The following is a 16,535-nucleotide window of genomic DNA, read 5'->3' as shown; positions in this document are numbered from 1 at the left end:
GAACCAACATCTCCTTCTGTTAGAGTAGTCACTGAAAACATTAACAGTGAATTATTTAACAGCTCCCTTGGCACACACAAAAGGCTACTTTCCCCACTGGGAAATAAGTTAACTTTTTTCAAAAACTCAAACTTCTATTTACAAAATAAAATGAATTTTTGTTTACAAAATGTGGCGGAGTTTGCTCTTCAACCTCTGGTACAGTTTCCTTAGATTAGGAAAAAAGACAGTGATAATCAACCTGGAAAGAAACATTTACATCTAAAGCCAAACTAGCAAAACTGGTCTCTCAGCATTTTCCAAAACGTTTTCAACTGTAACAGTACTACCATCACCCAACAACATCTCTACTTCCCAAGCAATCTACAACTGTCCAGAGATGAACTATGTAAGGGTTTAACCAGTAATGCAAAGAGGAATCACTGCCCTCACCTGTTCAAAAATAATCATCTTCAGCACATGACATCTTTGTGAAATTCAATTGCAAAGATTTGAAAAAAACAATCCAGCAGAAATAATCTCAGGGATTTGAATAGTCATCTAGCAAAAACAATAAAATATAAACATAAACAGTCATATCAGAATCTATAGATTTCGTGTCAGCAAAATTTTAGCCAATCTTCAGCAAAGCAGCACTAAAAGTCATGTGTAATATCCAAAGAAGAGCAGAATTTTGGCTCAATTTTGAATATAAGAATATTTCTCTTTCTAAAAATTCTGATTAAAGAGTATTAGAAGTAAGAAAAAATACGCTTCTAATTTACCACATTAAAATAATTAGTTCAGTTTACCTCAATAGATTTATTCCTTTTACTTTTTATCATGAACTGGGGATAAAGAAAAAAGACATTTAATCCAAGAAAAAAACAATTTGTTGAACATCACTAATGTGTCAGGCATTACTAGGTAGGTAGATGTTAAATAAACAACGACAAATAAGACCAAACCCTGGCCTTCCAGCTCAGGAAAGAGCAGTCATTTAGCAGACCTGTGATATGATAAACATGCCCAGCAAATTAAGTGGTATGCAATGCACAAAGAGTTTCAAAAAAATAGAGTAGGGGCACCATTACAGAGGTGTCAGAAAGACTTCGTGGAGAAGGACCACTGCCCCCAGTAGTCTTTAAGATTAGGAGAAAGGGAGTTAACAGAAAAGGAAAAGATCATTCCCGATGAAACTGACAACATGAGTAAAAGCAGAAACTATCACAGGATACACAAGCATTTGAGGGAGATTGGTATATGCCATAAATACTCTCCTGTACCTTTAAAATTATCACTACTCAATCAGAAGTCAGTTATTGATATTGTTGACTGTCGACACACTATATAAAATTCATTCATGTTAAGATGTTTAACTTTAAATTTTATTATCTTAAGATTTATCTCTAACTCCCTGCCCTGCGCCCCGCCCCCGCAAAAAAAGTTCCATTTGTCAGGGAGCAAGCATGATGGTCAAGTTATAAAGCCTACTCTGCCTCCACACCCTAACAGATAAAAAAGGCCCATAAGCAAGATAACCACAGCTTATTAAATTAGCAGGATGTCCATCCTCAGCCTCGCCAACAGTCATGTTAGGGCCCAGCAGGAAGAGCTAGGTTAGGCTAAACCAATCATTGTTACTCTCCAAAATATGAGTGGAAAAGTACTGCGAAAATAAAGCAGTTAGCAGTAGGAAGTGAAGCTGAGAGAACACGAAAAACAAAGGTATTAAGTAACTTCATGACCATGAAGAATGAAAGGAACCTAAATGAATGAGCAAGCCAAAAGTATGAATAAAGGAAACTATACAAAAAGATATACAAAGCAAAAGAAAAAAATACCCCTGCTAGTAAAGTCAAGAGAAGTGGACCCAAAGACAGACAGGTATGTGAGGAATGGCTGAATGTAGTTGCAGAGAAGTCTGTTTCCAAAGGAAAAAAATGATATATCCTCCAGGTTGCTTTGCAGACAGGTATAGCAATGTAACAAAGTTCTGGTCAATTAAATGTAATCAGAAAGTTCCAAAAGTCTTTCATGAGGGAGCTACACTCTTCTGCCCTTTCACCGTCCTGCTGCCTAGAATACAGTAGTGAGGGCAGGAGCTATGGCAGCAGTTTTGAACCGTGAGTCCACACACCCAGTGGACAGAAGCCTCTTGGGGACCTAATGACTTCTGGGCTTACCTGCCTGAGAAAAAAATAATAATAAACATTTATCTTGTCAAAGCCACTATTTTCCATATGTGGGTTATTTTCAAATATCTTTTGATACTGATTGCTAACAATTCCACAGTGATAAAGAGAACAGATTGTGTATGATTTCAATACCTTTAGACCAGGAAATTTTTACACCTCGTTTTTATCCCTGGATATTTTCCAGTGTCTCCTGGTTTATAGTCTATGGGAAACTGAACAGAATTTGTATGCTGCTGTTGTGTGAAAATTGTATAAATCTTAATTATGTTGAATTGGTTCATAGTGCTTTTCAGGTCTACTATATCCTTCCACTTTTCTGTCTATTCTATTAATTTTTGAGAGTTTGATACTGAAACTCCAACTAAAAATCTTAATTTATCTACTTAAAAAATTATAATATATAGTATAACTATATGTAACTTCATTCTGTATTTTCCAAGTCTCCAAAAAATGTGTTATCATACTTTCATAATTTAAAAAAAAGCCACTATTTTCCAAACAAATCAATCCTAATTTATACAGTGGCTGAGACAATGTCATTTTAACAAGAGGGATAGTCCCTTAAAACAGTTAAATGGAAGTGTGATGTGTTCTGATTTACAGTGGTATTATTATCCCCAGTTTAGAGATGGGGAAACAGATACCAGCTAGTAATGTGACAGAACCTGGATTTGAACCCAAATCTTTTGTACTTTTAATCATACTTTTTAATCATTAAGAACAAATGAATGAAAATGAAGTCAAGCAAATTGTAAAGCAGGTGCACAAGTATTTTGTGGTTCAACAAATATTCTGACTGCCAGTAAAAATCCATGATGTATGCCTATCAGGCTCCTCCGTCCATGGGATTCTCCAGGCAGGAATACTGGAGTGGGTTGCCATTTCCTTCTCCAGGGGATCTTCCCAACCCAAGGATTGAACCCGGGTCTCCCACATTGCAGGCAGATGCCTTACCATCTGAGCCACCACAGAAGTCCATGCAATGTCTCTAACCTACCACAAATAATATTTCTGTAGAGTTCCTGGGACTTTCTAGCCTCTCTAGGCAGAAAAGGCTTTTCCCAGCACAAGTGTTCTTTATTTTGGGATAAGGATATATATTTTAATTAATTTGTTTATTTTAATTGGAGGATAATTACTTCACAATATTGTGGTGGCTTTTTGCCAAACATCAACATGAATCAGCCACGGGTGCACATGTCCCCCCATCCTGAACTCCCCTCACACTTCCCTCCCCACCCCACCCCCTGGGTTCTCCCAGAGCGCCTGCTTTGAGTGCTCCGCTTCATGCACTGAACTTGTACTGGTCATCTACTTTACATATGGTAATAGACATGTGTCAGTGCTATTCTCTCAAATCATCCCACCCTCACCTTCTCCCACACAGTCCAACAGTCTATTATTTACATCTGTGTCTCTTTTGCTGCCTTGCATATAGGATGACTGTTACCGTCTTTCTAAATTCCATATATATGCGTTAATATACAGTACGAGAACCGAGAACTTTCAGATGTTCAAACTGGATTTAGAAAAGGCAGAGGACCCAGAGATCAAACTGTTGATCATCTGTTGGATCATAGAAAAAGCAAGAGGTTCAGAAAAACATCTACTTCTGCTTTACTGACTACGCCAAAGCTTTTGACTGTGTGGATCACAACAAATTGTGTTGTGGAAAATTCTTTAAGAGATGGGAATACCAGACACCTGCCTCCTGAGAAATTGGTATGCAGGTCAAGAAGTAACAGTTAGAACTGGACATGGAACAATGGACTAGCTCCAAATCGGTAGAGGAGTGTGTGTGTGTGTGTGTGTGTGTGTGTCTATATGTATTATATGGCTGTATATTGTCACCATGCTATTTAACATCTATGCAGAGTATATCATGTAAAATGCCAGGCTGGACGAAACACTAGCTGAAATCAAGACTGTCAGGAGAAATGTCAGTAACCTCAGATATGCAGATGACACCGCCCTTATGGCAGAAAGCAAAGAAGAACTAAAGAGCCTCCTGATGAAAGTAAAAGAGGAGAGTGAAAAAGTTGGCTTAAAACTCAACATTCAAAAAACTAAGATAGATCATGGCATCCGGTCTCATCACTTGATGGCAAATAGATGGGGAAACAATGGAAACAATGAGACTTTATTTTCTTAGGCTCCAAAATCACTGCAGATGGTGACTACAGCCATCAAATTAAAAGACACTTGCTCCTTGGAAGAAGAGTTATGACCAACCTAGACAGCATATTAAAAAGCAGAGATATTGCTTTGCCGACAAAGGTCCATCTAGTCAAAGCTATGATTTTTCCAGTCATGTACGGATGTAAGAGTTGGGCCATAGAGAAAGCTGAGTGCCAAAGAATTGATGCTTTTGAACCGGGGTGTTGGGGAAGACTCTGGAGAGTCCCTTGGACTTCTAAGAGATCCAACCAGTCCATCCTAAAGGAAATCAGTCCTGAATATTCATTGAAAGGATGATGCTGAAGCTGAAGCTCCAATACTTTGGCTACCTGATGCAAAGAACTGACTCATTGGAAAAGACCCTGATGCTGGGAAAAATTGAAGACAGAAGGAAAAGGGGATGACAGAGGATGAAATGGTTGGATGGCATCATTGACTCAATGGACATGAGTTTGAGCACGCTCTCGGAGTTGGTGATGGACAGGGAAGTCTGGCGTGCTAAGGTCCATGGAGTCGCAAAGAGTCAGACACGACTGAGTGTGAACTGACACTGTATTGGTGTTTCTCTTTCTGACTTCATAAAGTCTGTATAATAGACTCCAGTTTCATCCACCTCATTAGAACTGATCAAATGCATTCTTTTTTATAGTTGAGTAATATTCCATTGTGAACATGTAACACAACTTCCTTATCCATTCGTCTGCCAATGGACATCTAGGTTCCAGCACAAGTATTCTACTCTAAGGGCCTAGAAAAGGGAATCTGGGCACCAGAAACTGAACACAGGCGCCAGCCCCTTCATGCACGGCAGAAGTCTGCCAAAATTCTGATTGGTAAGGAGAGAGACAGACCTCTAAGAGTACAGAGGATTCTGGGAGACCAACAGTGTATTTTTTAAGGTGGTAAGAGGTCTTTCTCACTAACTTTAAGCAGAAGAATGTTCCATACACGTGACGACTAAGAGCTCAGCCTTAGCATTGCAACTTCCAGGCTCCTGATGCTACTAGGATGTTTCACTGCTCTCTGTGGTAAGGGTAGGAGGCTTCTGAAAGGCTCAGGGACTTCAGATGGTCAAGATGACAGCATCAGTGTACCAGACATTAATCTCCCTCATTAAGTAAATGTGTTTCTGTACTGGGCATCTCCTTGGTGCCAGGCAGGGACCTCCTTGCTGAAAACTAAGCAATACACAAGGCACAGGAGGCTGTACTCTAGTCAGGGGTGGCAGGTAAAAGCAAAAATAAATCAAGGTAGATGATGACAGGTATTATGGAAAAAAAAGAATAGAATGTGCAGGGGACAGGGAATTGGGGGTATTACTAACTTTGAAACCAGATGTGGTAATTCTAACAACAAAATAAGGAATCTAAGAAAAACTTTCAGCAACTTAGCTTAGAAAATCCCTGGTATAAGCAAATGCAGAATTCTATCTTGAAAAGTCAGAGCACCTGATACTCAATTCAATAGTCTACGGGTATTAAGAAGCGACCAGGGAGTCATGAAGAGCACAGCTTTGGGTGTCAAACTTTCTCAAATCAAATCCCAGGCACACAACTTACTATTTGTGGGGCCCTGGGCAAGGTACTTAACTTCTATGCATCTTAATTTGTCATTGGTAAAGTGAGGATAACCGTAATACCTATTGAACAGGGTTGTATGAGGATTAAATGAGTTATAAGAAGAAACACAGTAAGTTTCAAATTGGTGTTTATTTTTTTTAACTGAGTGTCTACTGGGTTCCAGGCAAACAAATTCCTCTGAGCTTCTGCATTAGGGGGCCAAGGGCACTGGGGCCCCCCAGGGATGCACTCTCCCATCAGCTTCTCTGCACACTCTGGATTCAGGCCTTATTTCATACCCCTGGTGTCTCTTCCTGTTGCTTCCACATTCCAGAACTGTGACTTCTCATTCCAGAACTGTGACTTCTCACTGCAAACACTGAAAACCAGGACTCCAATCCTGAGATTCCCCAAAGAAAGAAATGTTCCAAAAGCAGAGGGCTCAGCTCCCAGCAAACAAACCCACACAAACCTGGCACTAGAGGCAAAAAGGAAACCTATTTATTTAGCTAGATATCATATTACTATCCAGCAAGGCAACTGCAATCTATGTTTAAATCAAAGAGATTTTAGTCTACCTTATGCAAAAGTTTATTATTCAACTATCACATTTTAATATTCAATATTATTAATATTTCATGATATTGTTTTATAATGATAGGTATCCAGTTTTCAATGGATTGCCCACTAGACACTTAGGAGCACCACTGTACAATTATGTAATTCTGTAATTACACTGCAATAATATAGAATTATTAGGGAAATTATATTTTTTAATTCCTTCAAAACATGGACTTTTCCCTCTCTCTCATTGCCTTCTGGATATAATCAAATACAACTTTTCAGCACTGCCCTTCTGGTTAGAAAACCTTAGAAATTATCATTTCAATTCTGTCTTTGAACATTTTAAGCTTCTACCTTGAGCATGATGCCATATATTGTCAAATATATATATATATATAATCCTCAAAATGTTTAAAAATGGTCAAGCCCTTTCACTAGGTCAATAGCTCCATATAACTTGTAAAAATTGTACTGCCGTAAAGAAACATTGGTTACAGGAGAGTGTGTGGCCAAACTGTTTAAAGGATCAAAAAACCTTCTATTGGTTTATGAATTAGACAATCTAGACTTGCCCTCTGGTTTTTCTGACTAGAAAGGGAAGTGAGAGCTCCGAGTTTAGACCAACCTGGGTTCAAATGATTCAGGGCGTAACCTTATAGAACTTACTAAGCCACCCTGAACTGCAACAGCTGATCCTCAGGCAAGAAAAGAAAGACTACCACCAACAACACTAACCTTACTGGATTATGTAAGCAAGCTTCAAGGGCTTGGCAAAGACAAAGCACTGTCTCAAACTCACTGACCCAGCCCAAGCCGCCCACGTCTACTGCGGGAACATGGACGAGTCTCACCAACAGGTCCTCCTCCTGCCCTGTATACTCCAGGCTCCTCGCAGCAGCCAGAGCAAGATTTCAAAACAGAAATCAGGTCCTTTCACCTCCTGCTTAACCACTGGTTAGTTAAAGAGTAATTTTAAATGGAACTCAACTTTGCTACCACAACCTCCCAGCCCCACAGAATTCTGTCCAGCTCCCCTCTGGGTCCTGGCCTCAGGATCAATTTCTTCGAGCTACTCAGCATCTGACACCCATAAACCTGATACTCACATGAACTGCCATACCATTTTCACTTGCTGAAGACAAACGACCCCGTTTGAGATGGTCAGGGAACCTCTTAGGGTCTTAGTGAAATCTCAAGGCCACTTGTGCCCAGCTTGGGCTTGCTGGGGTCCCACTACTTTTGGGACCTAAGGACCAGTCTACTCCTCTTTTCTTTTTCAAGGGACACTACTCTTCCTACGTCTTGTAGATTTTCTCCTTATCTCTAGAGTCTGGCTGTTAAGTGGCACAAGCCCTCCCTCCTTTCCTTGTTCACATCCTTGCTTCTCCAAAGGGGTGCACACGGGCCGTTCTGATGCATCTTTTACTGCAATTTCTAAAGAAAGCAGACATGCCGAGTTTATAGTCAGTTTAGACAGCAGGCTGTCTCACCAATGTTAAGTCCGCAACTCCATAAACATGAACTGACTCAATTTATTTAGACATTCTTTATCTTCTCTCAGCAATATTTTGTAGCTTTCTCCAGACAAGTTTATTCTCAAGTGTTTTCTTTTTTGGTGATGTTGTTAATGGAATTATTTTCTCAATTTTTGGATTGTCTGCCTTAGTATATAGAGATACAATTGAATTTAAAAATATTGATCTTGTATTTTGCAGCCCTGTTAAAAGTGTTTACTAGTTCTGACAGTTGTTAATGAATTCCTTAGTTATGAATTCCTAAGGAGCATGTCATCTGTGAATAAAGTTTCACTTCTTAAAAAAATAAAAATAGATTTAAAAATAAAGAGAATAGACAGAGCTGGGGCAGTTAGCATAAAAGTCTAACAAGGCAAGTCTGCACACTCAGAGCCCTTATTTCTCTGATTGTATGAACAAGCAAGCCTCTTAAATTCCTACCCTCCACCTGGGAGGGTAGATGGATCCAAACTTCTCTTCACTCTCAGGCCAGAAGCTAGAATCACAAACAGGGTGAGGAGCCCACCCAAACCCACTCCTTTTGAGAGAATAATCTGCATTTCTGCAGGTAGTGATCCTAGTCAATCAAGTGTTCAAGATGGTGAATAATTTCTAGTAAAAGCAAATGAAACCATACCTCTTGAAATGAAATGCAGCCAAATATAATGTGATTTAGAAGAACGGCTATGATTATGTTTTAAGTCACAGAAAGGGGAAAAAAAGACATTTATTAGGATGCTGGGTGTTTTACATCCTTATCTCATTCATTCCTCACAACTAGAGCAAAGCAGGTATTTCTAGATCTATCTATCAGATGGAAAACTGAGGACTACCAGTATGTGGCAAGTAAGTAGCTGAACTCAGATTTCCACCCACATCTGATTCTAAACCTGTGGTTTTCAAGTCTGCTCCCCAGGGAGGATTCCAAAGAGGCAGCTGAATATTCGAGAAATTTTTTTTTTAATTAATTTTTGTTAGAGACTGAAATGAAAAAACACAAACTCATATGTACTATACATGAAATTTTAACACATCGGAAAACATCCCACACATTAACTAGTGCTGCCAGAGTGATTTTTGGCCCGGGCAGTGAGGGTTGGGAGAGGGGGTTAAAATAAAACCTATATTCTGCCTTCTGGTTGAAGAATAATTTAGAATTGAGCTCCAGTACTTTGGCCACCTGATACAAAGAGCTCCTTAGAAAAGACCCTGATGCTGGGAAAGACTGAAGGCAGGAGAAAGGGATGACAGAGGATAGGATGGTTGGATGACACCACTGACTCAATCAATGGACATAAGTTTGAGCAAGCTCTGGGAGATAGCGAAGGATAGGGAAGCCTGGCATGCTGCAGTCCATGGGGTTGCAAACAGTTAGACATGACTGAGCGACTGAACAACAACAAAATTTTAAAATCTGTAACAATTACAACTATGATTCTATTAGAATCTTGCTTTTCCTTAACATCACACAAAAAAACAAAATGCATAACTGAATGAACTAGAAGATGAACCTTCAGTTCTCATCCATCTAAATGGATCAAAACAAAATTGATCTGAATCTAAATTCAGTTCTATCAAAACAACGTCATTGTCCTCACTGATAATATATAATACATATATTAAACATGTAAGTAAATATCAGAACATAAATTTGTAAAACTCAAGTATAAAATATCACATCTGTCCTGTATATCTGAGTTCTGTATAAAATTGGTTGCGAAAAAAAGAATTCCAACAATTAAATGAAAAGACATTTGAAATCCACCTCTACACATCACAATAATTTCAAGTAATTCATGGTAAAGTGAGGAGAGATTGCTTGATATACTAGGTCCAACTGATAAGTAGGCAGAGTTAAAAGGAACTCTGCCTCTACTTCATTTTTTATAACATAATGTTCCTGACAGGTGGGGAACGACTTCTACCTTGACACTTCTGATTCAAGGCAGATAAATAAATCTTTTAAGAAAGTTTCTCCTTACCCTGAACCAATACCTGCCTTCCTATAATTTTGACCCTCTCATTGTAGTCTGCCTGGAGATTCAATACAGGATACTATCCTACATCCTTGGTATAACTGGAGCCACTGATCACACTGTCTCCTTCTTTAGAGGTATCCCACAGGTACAAAAATCAAAACTCTGATGTCAATGAAAAATAAAATGAAATATTGTCTCTCTTCAAGGAGACGAATCCTACTTTACCAGTCCAGAGGCTGGCAAACTGCAATCCATGGGCCAAATCTAGCCCACTGCCCATTTTGGCTAATACAGCTCTCTTGTAACACAGTCATGTCCATTTATGTGTTATCTATGGCTGCTTTTGTGCAACAATGGTAGAGGTGAGTACCTGAGCCAGAGACCTTATGGCCTGCAGAATCTAAAATATGTCCTAGCTGGCCCTTTACAGAAAAAGTTTGTCCACTGTGATCTAACCCATCCATCATCCAGTGTTTTCTCATAAGCAAAGAACTGTGTTACATTCAATGTTACAGGCCATAGTGCAATCACTGAAAGATTTATCCCTGTAGTATATACGATGCCCAAGTACCTACCAAATTAAGCATTTCTCAGTAAGTATTTGTGGAATGGCTCTGGGCTGCCTATGCTATGGTTTTTCCAGTAATCATATACGGATGTGAGAGTTGGACTATAAAGAAAGCCGAACACCGAAGAATTGATGCCTTTGAACTGTGGTGTTGGAGAAGACTCTTGAGAGCCCCATGGACTGCAAGGAGATCCAACCAGTCCATCCTAAAGGAAATCAGTCCTGAATATTCATTGGAAGGACTGAGGCTGAAACTGAAACTCCAATATTTTGGCTACCTAATATGAAGAATTGACTCATTGGAAAAGACCCTGATGCTGGGAAAGATTGAAGACAAGAGGAGAAGGACAACAGAGGATGAGATGGTTGGATGGCATCACTGACTCTATGGACATGAGTTTGAGTAAGCTCTGGGAGTTGGTGATGGACAGGGAGGCCTGGCATGTTACAGTCCAAGGAGTCACAGAGTCGGACACGACTGAGCGACTGAACTGAACTATGCGGGGCAGATCTAGCCCAGGGTTTGGGCTGCAGCACCAACCTCAGATAACTGTGCCTCCTATCCCCACTGCTGCCCTGTATGTGGCTGATCAGGGCCTGCCTCCGCCCTGGAGCTGGCCAAGGGGTTCCTGCTGGATGGATTCACTGCCTACTTGGGCTTCTGTGCTACATGCTGCTGAAAATGGTGGGCTCACCTTCTGGGAGCTACGTGTTGCCGCACTCCGCCTTTTGGCTGTTGGCTGCAGAATAGCCTTGAATGGTCTCTGAATGGGCTTTCCCCCTAGCTCAGTTAGTAAAGAATTCGCCTGCAATGCAGGAGACCCAGGAATCTCTGCTGGAGTCCATTATGCAATCCTATCTGGCTCATTAAAAATCAGATCGGATTCCTAAAACATGTTTTTCTCCTGTCATTATTCTGCTTAAACCTTCAGGGGCTTCCATGGTTCTCGAGAAAAAGTCTAAATCCCTGGAATCCAAAGGTCTCCTTAATTTCAGTTCAATTCAGTTGCTCAGTTGTGTCTGACTGTTTGCAACGCCAGGGACTGCAGCACACCAGGCTTTCCTGTCCATCACCAACTCCTACAGTTTACTCAAATTCATGTCCATAGAGTTGGTGATGCCATCCAACCATCTCATCCTGTCATCCCCTTCCCCTCCTGCCTGCAATCTTTCCCAGCATAAAGGTCTCTTCCAATGAGTTAGCTCTTTGCATCAGGTGGCCAAAGTACTGGTGCTTCAGTTTCAGCCTCAGTCCTTCCAATGAATATTCAGGACTGATTTCCTTTAGGATGGACTGGCTGGATCTCCTAGAAGTCCAAGGGACTCTCAAGAGTCTTCCCCAACACCACAGTCAAAAGCATCAACTCTTCAGCGCTCAGCTTTCTCTGCGGTCCAACTCTCACATCCATACACGACTACTGGAAAAACCATAGCTTTGACTAGACAGACCTTTGTCAACAAAGTAATGTCTCTGCTTTTTAATATGCTGTCTAGGTTGGTCATAACTTTCCTTCCAAGAAGCAAGTGTCTTTTAATTTCATGGCAGCAGTCACCATCTGCAGTGATTTTGGAGCCCCCAAAAATAAAGTCTGTCACTGTTTCCATTGTTTCCCCATCTATTTGCCATGAAGTGATGGGACTGGATGCCATGAGTTTTCTGAATGTTGAGTTTTAAGCCAACTTTTTCACTCCCCTCTTTCACTTTCAAGAGGCTCTTTAGTTCTTCTTTGCTTTCTGCCATAAGGATGGTGTCATCTGCATATCTGAAGTTATTGATTTTTCTCCCAGCAATCTTGATTCCAGCTTGTGCTTCATCCAGCCCACCATTTCTCATAATGTTCTCTGCATATAAGTTAAACATGCAGGGTGACAATATACAATGTTGATGTACTCCTTTCCCAACTTGGAACCAGTCTGTTTTCCATGTTTTAACTGTTCTAACTGTTGCCTCTTGACCTGCATACAGATTTCTCAGAAGTCAGGTCAGGTGATCTCTTCTCTTGAAGAATTTCCCACAGTTTGCTGTGATCCACACAGGCAAAGGCTTTAGCGTAGTCAATGAAGCAGATGTTTTTCTGGAACTTTCTTGCTTTTTTGATGATCCAACAGATGTTGGCAATTTAATCTCTGGTTCCTCTGCCTTTTCTAAACCCAGCTTAAACATCTGGAAGTTCACATACTGTTAGAGGCTGTTACTTTGCTTGTGTGTGAGATGAGTACAATTGTGCGGTAGTTTGAACATTCTTTGGCATTGCTTTTCTTTGAGACTGGACTGAAAACTGACCTTTTCCAGTCCTGTGGCCACTTCTCCCTTAATCTAGCCCCACCCTACTATCTGTCTCGTTATCTCTACCACACCCAACAGAATCCTCCCTTCTGGCCAGGCCAGCACCCCCTGGTCCTGGGACCAGCAGAACTCTATCCAGTTGCTTAGTCCACATTGTTCTCCATATGGAGAACCCCACACAATCTGCCCCTTTCTCTGTATCTGTCTAAATATCGCCTTTCTAAGCTCAGCCCAAGTACTTCCTTCTCCTGCTCACATTTGTCACCTTTTACCTGTATCAAGAACGGCAAATAGGTTTCACTATATATACCAGGCCCAGACAATGGAAAATACATTGCATGGAGAATTCTGAGCCTTCATCCCTGCTCAGAGGGAAAGGGTTCTGTGATCAACAGTGGTTTCTGCCAAAGGCACAAGGGGGAGAAGTGACAAGATATCTGTTACATATCTTTTCCACCTTTCAGCTGTCAGCTGGAGCTGCCTAGGCTGTGCGGGAGCTGCCCTCGCTGGCCCTGTTGCTCCTCACAGGCACTGTCAAGCGTCTCAACCGCTGGCCCAATTGCATCCTCCTTGCCATTTTTCTCATCCACTATGTGCAATGGGCCTTGACTTTCCTGTTTCTGAGCCAAGGAGGAAAGCCCGTGCCATTTTACGCCTTTCTATTGGCATTTGTGTTCTGCATCTGTAACGGCTACTTGCAGAGTACACACCTGAGCCAGTAGGTGGATGACTGGTTCACTGACCCCTGATTTCTAAGAAGTTTTGTCTTCTGGTTGATGTGCTCAGTTACTCAGCTGTGTCTGACTCTTTGTGATCCCACGAACTGTAGCCCGCCAGGCTCCTCTATCCACAGGGATTCTCCAGGCAAGAATACTGGAGTGGGTTGCCATGCCCTCCTCCAGGGGATCTTCCCAACCCAGGGATCAAACCCAGGTCTCCTACATTGCATGCAGGTACATTCTTTATCGTCTGAGCTACCAGGGAAGCCCAGAGGCTTCTGGTTGACAGGCAAACTGATAAACATCCATGCAGATCTTGTTCTAAGGAACTTCTGAAAACCAGGAGACTGGATATAAAACACTGAGGCAGGGCTTGTTTGAATACATCACTGCAGTCAACTCTGGACTTGCCGACAGTGCTGCTACCCCCTCGCCAGCTGGTCCATCCAAGGCTGGGCTTTGGCTCTGTTCACTTTCTGTGTCCTGTTCACCAGGGCTCAGCAGCACCACCAGTGGTATCATGAGAAATCTGAAGATTATCCAAAATACAGAAAAACTATGATTCTGTTTTTAAGTTTGTTGTCAATGGAATTATCTTCAACATGAAGCTTTTTGATGATGCCTCTTTTGGCATTATATAAATAAATGTATATCTCTGTAACTCTTCTGCTCCTTCATCCTCTTCAAGATTTTCTCTAAGAGTTCTTTTCCCCTGGCAAATTTGTAAGCTGCCTAATAACAGTCTAATCAAATTGAAATTGCAGGTTAAAGTATGATGCTGCATACCAGGTCAGGAATCAGGAACTCTGTAATTGTGGCTGACCCTCTGCTGATTTGGGGTTTGCCTCTGTAGACCAAAACATCTCTCTACGCCTTACAAATCCCCCAACAGTAATGGGTTTGAGGTCAAAGATGATGTCACCCTTCCCCAGCCCATGAACGTGTGTTCCGTCTTTGGGCCTCTCATCCCACTAGATGGGAGAGGCCTGGGTTCCCATAGTTTCTCACTGTTGGGTCCGAGGCAGGCAGAGAAGTTGGGTGTAGAGAAAGGAGGGGCCCAGCAGAGCCTGGTGCAAAAGACCTCTAGCACCTTCTGCAGCTGGCCCACTAGGTGACTTCACTGGCAGGGCAGGGCACTGGGAGTGTACCTGAGGAGCAAGCTGCTGTGTCCCCCACAAGAGTGACTTGTTGGAGGCCCCCAGCTGGGAGCTCAAAGGTGCCACAGGGCAGCCCTCCCATCTTGGATCACTCGCCATGAGCCATCATGAATCCCTGGCCTGGGATGGTTTCTCTTCCTCCTTCCAGGTAGAGTTAGAAAAAATTTTGAAAGCACTTTTTAAGTTCCTCTCAATATTGCAAAGCTGTAACTTGAAGCAGAATTTCTTCTTTTAAATGCACTCAAAAACTCCATGGAGACAAATGGCAGTAATAAAATGTACTTCTTGTTACCAGATATGTAAAAAAAAAATCTCCTCACTAGAAAGCTGTTGAATCTCCTGGCCCCTCTGTGGAAATCTAACAGACACATGGGAGAACCGCCTCCTCTCCTGGACAGCACTGCCTCCATTGCTGCCACTTTTACTGAGGTGGGAACTGAAAGAGCAAGTGGAGAGAGTCCACGTTTGCTAACATGCTTGGTGGCAGAGGCCTTCAGGACATCATGTCCTGGACATTCTCCTGTTGCCACCTTTGTGCAGGAAGCAGGTTCTCCTGCCCCCCTACACCTTAGGCCCCTCATCAGTTCCCTCCATCCTTCTCCTGGCTCACTTTCCTAAACAAGGGTTCCTTCTCCACAAGTTTCCAAGAAGAAATTGTATTCTCCGTGTTACAGTTCTTAGAGTCTCTTAAGGTTTCAATTACACAGAAAACCTTCCCTGATGTTTAACAAAAAATGGAATACTTTGGGAGAAAACTTTATGAGCAAATTAAACTTTGGCACTTTTTCTGACTGAATAATTACTTGAAACCATAAAACAATAAATATTTAGGATCTCCTCCAAAAAACTAAAAAATCTGAGCAAGTCCTGACTGATTTGGGCCACTGGGTTCTAGAAGGCATATCTGGCCAGAAAGATACTTGTCTGTGAGTCAGAGATGTTCACTGTGAGTTTTAATTCCGTTAGTGCTTTATTTTTGAGTGACCAAAAGTCTGAGTTAATTCAGGATTTGATGCACAGTTACTACTTCATGGCATGCACTGGATGGCTGACATAGGAAGAGATCTTGATCTATCTTGTCTGCCAGTTTTCTATTTGCTAAAAACTGTAACATAGCAAATTATGACCAATTTGTTATCGTGTTAATTGTAATAATCAAGGAGATTAATAAAATTGAGTTAAAAGAATAAGCATTTGTGACATGAGGAAAGTTAGACAGGAAGAGGAAAGAGAAGATGGGGAAGGGGTCGGGGAGGGTAGAAATAGGGCTTTACTTTTTCCAAAACTAATCTGGACAAATATCCTTCAAGGAATTATTTTAAAACCTAGCAGATCCCTATTCTACTGTAACTAGGTATTTGAACACAGGGCTGCACATCTGAATTAAAATTGAGGACCTAAAGTCACTATGTTTCATTTTGAGCAAATCAATAGTGACTGAAATGTTGTTTAGTAAAGAAAAGTCCTTGCTAATTTTGAAAATCCAAGAAAATGCTACCCACCCTTTTTTTAATTGAAATTTCTTTATTTTGATTTAATCTACACAGAGACTTTCTAAATTGAAGTATAGCTGACATACAATATTATGTAAGTTAACAGGTATACAATAAGATGATTCACAAATTTCAAAGATTATACTCCATTTACATTATTATAAAATAATGGCTAAATTTACCAAGTTGTACAATACATGCTTGTAGCTTATACACAATAGTTTGTAACTCTTACTCCCCTACTATCATGCCCCTCCCTCCTTTCCTCTTCCCACTGGTAACCGCTAATTTGTTCTTTGTATCTGCATGCACATTCACCTTTAAAAGAATATTCATTTGC

The 16,535-nt window shown here is 41.1% G+C and overlaps 1 protein-coding gene and 1 pseudogene across 1 annotated transcript in view; one reads left to right on the top strand and one right to left on the bottom strand.

The window, feature by feature from the left end:
• Positions 1-16,535, bottom strand: part of ARL15 (ADP ribosylation factor like GTPase 15) — a 447,977-nt gene that overhangs the window by 414,083 nt on the left and 17,359 nt on the right. The window lies entirely within an intron of this gene.
• Positions 7,315-14,574, top strand: LOC133046457 (3-oxo-5-alpha-steroid 4-dehydrogenase 1-like; annotated as a pseudogene).

This window comes from Dama dama, chromosome 25 (assembly GCF_033118175.1).
Source record: "Dama dama isolate Ldn47 chromosome 25, ASM3311817v1, whole genome shotgun sequence".
NCBI lineage: Eukaryota > Metazoa > Chordata > Mammalia > Artiodactyla > Cervidae > Dama > Dama dama.
Note: the sequence above shows the minus strand (reverse complement) of the source record. Positions and strands in the feature narration are given on the sequence as shown.